Source organism: Crocodylus porosus, unplaced genomic scaffold (genome assembly GCF_001723895.1).
Source record: "Crocodylus porosus isolate Cpor-Errol unplaced genomic scaffold, CroPor_comp1, whole genome shotgun sequence".
In the NCBI taxonomy this organism is placed as follows: Eukaryota; Metazoa; Chordata; order Crocodylia; family Crocodylidae; genus Crocodylus; species Crocodylus porosus.
The window spans coordinates 9,117,672-9,123,904 of NW_017728932.1; the positions used below are offsets into that span (position 1 = coordinate 9,117,672).

At 42.7% G+C, this 6,233-nt stretch overlaps 1 protein-coding gene across 2 annotated transcripts in view; it reads left to right on the forward strand.

Moving 5' to 3' along the window:
- The window catches only part of PITPNM3 (PITPNM family member 3), a 228,260-nt gene that overhangs the window by 14,182 nt on the left and 207,845 nt on the right, over positions 1 to 6,233 (forward strand). The gene's annotated exons all lie outside the window — the stretch shown is intronic.

Here is a 6,233-nt window from a genome sequence, read left to right on the forward strand (position 1 = left end):
TTTTTTTTTTTTTTAAGCCTCCTCCTTTAGTTGCTGATTTCATACCATTCTGACTGTTTCAGTGACTCTACATTTATTTCTTCTCATTCCTGGCTTGTTTGCTGAAATGCAGGCGTCAAGCAGGATGGGAAAATGGTGGGATGTACACCTGTGCGTTCAAGAGCTCAACCAAAAAAATGGTTGACCTATGTGCGCGCTGAGCTTTGGCCTCATCCTTTTCTATTTCAAATTTTGGAAGCTTGTTAAGCAAACAGAAATGCATGATATGTTGTCTCAGGGACAATATCAGATCAGATATTGGTCCCATTTAAACAAACATCTGGTACAAACAGTGCATCCATTATTTGTGGATAGCTGTAATGAAATTCAGACAGAGTAATTTGCTCCCTTGGCTTTCCAGTATGTTGTTGTTTCAAAGGAGGATTGTAAGATTAGTGGTTTGTTCTTCTTGGAACAATACTGCTTATGAAAATTTTGGCAGATGCAGCTTGTATCAGTGTATACCATAGTGATTTATATAGATGGTACATGGCAAAATTGAGAAGAATAGGCCACAGGAGGCTCTGCACATGTAGGGCCCCAGTTTTCAATACCCTTTAACCGTAAATATTTCTTTTTTAAATGAATAGACTAATTATGGGAGGCAAGGGGCACTATGGAGGTAGGGCCGGGGTTCTGTTCTTCATCTGTCATTACCATGCTGAGTGACCTTGGAAGATTAATTTCACCCTCCTGTCGCCCTTGGCAGAATGAGATAAGAGACTTCCTTTGTAAAGTGCTTTGAAATCAAGGGTCATGTCTGTACTGCTAATTTACAGTGTCAGACAGTACGGATGGAGGAGTAAAGCACGTTTGAACACAGCCTGTTGTCTCAACTGGAAGTAGTGTAGTGCTCTGGGCAGGTTGATGAGCTCTGCTCAGAGGCAGGGGGGGCAGATTTTACACCAGCAGAAACCCCTGGTAATTATACTGGTTTCCATGAGTAGCTCTGGATTTTCAGTGATGTGACAACAGGATCTGGCCCATCACTGACGACTTGTTGTTTTTTCTTGTTTTTATTTTTCTTATTTTTTTCTGGAGAATTTTGGCATCCAGCATGCTAGGTTTACAATTCAAAACCTGAAAGCATTTTCAGCTAGGACCCCAAATGTGTTTTGCCTCCTATTTAGCTACCTGGTTCCAGAGGTGTTACGGTTAGAAATTTGCTGACAGTTTTGCTGAAGATCAAAGAGGCAATGTGGAATCCAGCTGGGTTTTTTCTCCAGCTGAATGTAGTCTGCAGCGCTAACAGAACTGAACACTTCTCTCAGTAGTGGTACCCTTTTAACCTGAGCTGACAGCCTTGGCTTCTGTATTGATACATTCATATAACGCAGAAGCCATTGCATTTGTGACGTAGATTTTAACATGGATCACGGCTAGGCTTCCTAGCACTGCTTACTCTTGATAAATATTTTTGATATCTGCTGCCTCTGTGTAAAATTGCTAGCTGCCGCTTTCTCCTCTCCCTAGGCAAATCTCCTGAAGCCTAATTGTAACAAATGGGGGACTGAATGAAGTGAGGAGGATCTGGAATTTTTCCTGGCCAACTTGAGTAGCACGAGTGATGAGGATCTGGGACTCTAAACATAGTACTTTGAGAGCTCTTCACAAGAAACCTTTAAAATTACCTGTACATATGGTGTGGGAATCTTCTCATGACTTGTTATTCCAATTAAGTGCCAGTTTATTGAAAGCAAAATGACTTTTTGGGAAGAAAAATTGGGGAGAGACTTTTTTGTTTGTTTGTTTGTTAAAATAAAAGCAAATTTTTCCTTGATTCTCCTTTTTGTACTGAATGTTATACCACACAATCCATTGCATAATTGTAGAGTAAAAGAATCGACATGGGAAGAAGATCTATCAATACAAAGCAAGATGGGTTTTGCCATTGTTTTACATTAGAAATTACAAGGTTTTTTTTCTGTTGAATCCTTTTGGGAAAGCAATGGCAATGTGCTATCTGAAATGAATAGCAGTAATGACAACCTGTTTCCATGTGGTGCCTGGTGTCAGGGACCAGATCTCCTGCCTTCAAGTGCAAGCAGCAACTCCTGTTTTGGCAAGCATGAAGCTGATAATGATTTTCTTAATGCTTAACAGCACATCCTTTTCATAGTTGCTGTTTTACAACAAATTACTTTCTGTTAATATACAGTATTGTACCTGTGAGCCAATAGCTCTGTGTGCTAATCTCTGTGCTTGGTCAGATAAATCTTATCTCTTTAGTATCATAAGCTGACAATAGTCTCTGGGCTTGAATTTAATTCCCTGATATGCATGCTGAGCACCCACTGAGAATAACCAGAGATGTGAGCACATAACAGAGGACAGAGTTAGAGTTCGTATCTGGTTTCATCTTCTTAGTCTCTCTGATTAACCATCTTTCCCTACATATTTGCTATTTCTGTCTAGAGCATTTTCAAACTGGCACGCATTTAAGGCTGAACCAAAACCCACTAAAGTAAATAGAAAGAGTCCCACTGACTTCATTGGGTTTTGCTTAGGGACATTAAGCAAGAAAAATGTTTGTTTCAAAATATTACCAATATTGAGAGGCACAAAATTGGATGCCAGTGCCTGTTTTGCTGCACTAGCATTTCAAAGATTGAGACGAGCAGCTGGCTTGCTTGTATGCTAGTACAAGGAGTCACGTGAATGTGAGCAATCATGCCATGTTCAGTAACGTATTCTGTCTTGTGTAGTACAGGGAATATGCAGGGCCTTGCTTCCCAGTCTGTGTGTGTGAAATATTATAATAATTAGCCCCAACAAAAAAGCATTCTGTCATACAATCATAGAAAGTTGTGGTTGGAAGTGAGAAGATCCTCCCTAATATCTAACCTAAACTTCCCTTGCAGCAACTTGAGCCCATTGCTCCTTGTTCTGTCATCTGCCATCACTGAGAACAGTTCAGCTCCATCCTCTTTTGAAACCCCTTCATGTAGTTGAGGGCTGCTAGTAAATCCACCCTCAGTCTTCTCTTCTGCAGACTAACCCAGTTCCCTCAGCCTCTCCTCATATGTCATGTCCTCCAGCCCCTGAACCATTTTTGTTGCCTTCTGCTGGACTCCCTCCAATTTGTCCATGTCTTTTTTGTATTGGAGGGGCCAAAACTGAACACGGTACTCCAGATGTGGCCTCACCAGTGCTGAATAGAGGGGAAGAATCACTTCCCTTGACCTGCTGGCAGTGTACCTACCGATGCAGCCCAGGATGCTGTTAGCCTTCTTTGCCACAAGGGCACACTGCTGGCTCACATCCAGCTTATTGCCCACTGTAACCCCCAGATCCTTTTCTGCAGAGCTGCTGCCCAACCAGTCAGCGCCCAGCCTGTACCAGTGCATGGGATTGGTCTGTCCTAAGTGCAGGACTCTGCACTTGTCCTTGTTGAACTTTGAGATTCCTTTTGGCCCAAGCCTCCAATTTGTCTAGGTCACTCCTAGCCCTACCCACAGTGTATCTACTACTCCCCCCTTCTTCCCCCCCACAGCTTGATGTCATCTGCAGACTTGCTGAGGGTGTACTTTATGCCATCTTCCAGGTCATTAATGAAGACATTGAACAAAACCAACCCCTGGGGCACCCCACTTGATCCTGGCTGCCAACTAGATAGCGAGTAATTTATTGCTACTTTCTGAGCCTGATGCTCCAGCCAGTTTTCTGTCCACCTTAGAGTCTATTCATCCAGCCTGTACTTCCTTAGCTTGCCTGGGAGAATGCTGTGGGAGACGGTACCAAAAGGCTTGCTAAAATCAAGGTACACCACATTCACCGGTCTCCCCACATCTACAGAGCCAGTCACTTTGGCATGGAAGGCAATCAGGTTGGTCAGGCATGACTTGCCCTTGGTGAATCCATGCTGACTGTTCCTGATCACCTTTTTCTCCTCCAGGTGCTTAGAAGTGGATTCCTTGAGGATCTGCTGCCTGATTTTTCCCAGGACTGAGGTGAGGCTGACTGGTCTGTAGTTCCCTGGATCCTCCTTCTTTCCTTTGTTAAAAATGGGCACTATGTTTGCCTTTTTCCAATCATCCAAGACCTCTCCTGATCGCCATGAGTTTTCAAAGATGATGGCCAGCGGCTCTGCAATCACATCAGCTGACTCCCTCAGCAGCCTCGGGTGCATCCCACCTGGCCTCATGGACTTGTACATGTCCAGATTTCTAGGTAGTCCCTAATTTGTTCTTTCACCACTGTTGGCTGCCCACCTCCTCCCCAAACTGTGCCGCCCAGTGCAGTGGTTTGGGAGCTGCTTTTGCTTGTGAAGGTTGAGGCAAACTTCTGTCCTCCTGTCCTGCTTGCTTGTCTCCCTCGGGTACAGTCTGTACTTTCCAAGCCTTTCTGTCTCATCTTTTTAGGAATTTTTCTGTGCCAGTGGTTAGACTTGTACTTTTACATGGGGGTTTCTTTCCCCCTCTCTCATGTAGAGATTATTCTGTATCCCAAAATGACTTTGGGACTGATGCTGGATCATCTTGGTGCTACTGTGATTCTAAGCGATTTCAAAGTGACTCTGAATCTTAGATGCAGAATTACAGGGCAGACACCCACTTTGATTAGGGACATCTTTTATTGGTTGCCATGCCTCCTTAGCTGATTCAAGGGTCCCCTTTCTTTGTTTCCTCCATACTTGTTTTCCAGTCCCTTCCTATACATGTTTCCCACTCTCTTCTACTGACCCTCCCATAATTTTGCTGCCAGCATGGCTGTATGAGTCACCTTTTGCCACTGCCCTTCTGAGTTATGCATTTGTATGCTCCCCTCATCTTGACCCATTTCCCAGCTCAACTTTTTTGTTTCGCACATTTAAGCAAATGGCTGTTTTGCTCTTGGCAGCTAGTTGTTAGAAATGCTTCCCTCTAGCAAGCCTTAATGGAACAGCACTTTAATGAAACCTTGAGGAGTCAGAATTTGAGTTCAGTAACGTTTGAGTAGATGTTGAAACTTCCACCAAACACGCTTTTCCCTAGGAGTGTCACTCACTTGATTAGTGTCAGGCCGACACTATATCCACAGTTTGCTTATGAGGAAGAAAACCCCCTCACCTATTTTATTTAATTTGAAGACCACTATCTGTGCGTGTCAGGAGCTGTAAACTGATGCCAGCCGGCATGGAGTCCTGCCTTGATGAGACTGGCTTCAGTTAGCCAACCTGAATTTTGCAAAAATGCTACATGAACCTTTTTGGTGTTGTGCCTTTCTGGATGATGATGATAATGACTTTCTGTTTAATCAATTTTAGCATCATCGGAACCCATTTCTGTGCACACGGCGCTAATTTGCCTATATCCTATGAGTTCCTGAATTGAGAAATTGCTACAACTCCCAATGTATTTGTGGTGTGTGTTTTACAGAAGACCCATTTGCTTATTCTCTGGTGTTGTTTAAACTTGCTTCCATGGCTTTTGTATTCATTAAGTCCTGGATGTCGTGGCAAAAGGAATATTTTATGGCTTCAGAGCCACGTGATTTTTTCCCCCTCTAACTTTGCTTTATGGATTTGTCTATTGAAGGAGTTATGGAGTGATTACAGTCCCCAGATATTTTTGTGCAAAGTACATTCAAGAAGTTTAAGGCTTCCTGTTCGTAAATCTTTTTAGCTGTTGCTTAGAAATGAGTAGCTGCTATTTCTGGTTTCACATAGTTAGCTGTATAATTTAAAGCCAATACAGGATCTTTCATCAGATGTTGGCTAACGCTGGAACTGAGGTATTCCATAGCAACTAAAATACACTGACAATAACAGTTTCAATATTTTGATGTTTAAGAGATTTATTTTAAATATCTCTACAGTTCATCTGTGAGTAGCACAATGAGTTTACATAAGGACTATTCAGCTTTATTAACTAACATGGATGGTAAAATGCATCTGTCCCTTTCAGTTTGGTGCAGATGCTGTTCATATATCCACAGTAATATGTATATAGCCCCACCAATTAACATGATGATTCACAAACTTAAAAGAGACTGGCTGGAGTTACCCCAGATATGTTGAAAGTCTATCTGATGGAAATTGGGAGACTTTCAAAATGTTCAGAATTTAATTTTTAGATACCTCCATTGTGAGGGGCCCAGTTTGAAACACTTTATGAAGAGGTCAGGTTTGGAGGAAATGCCAAGCACCTGCACTCTGGGAATCAGGTCTACTGAAAGTCTTTAAATTAGATTTCCACCCTCCCCCTCTGCCCCCC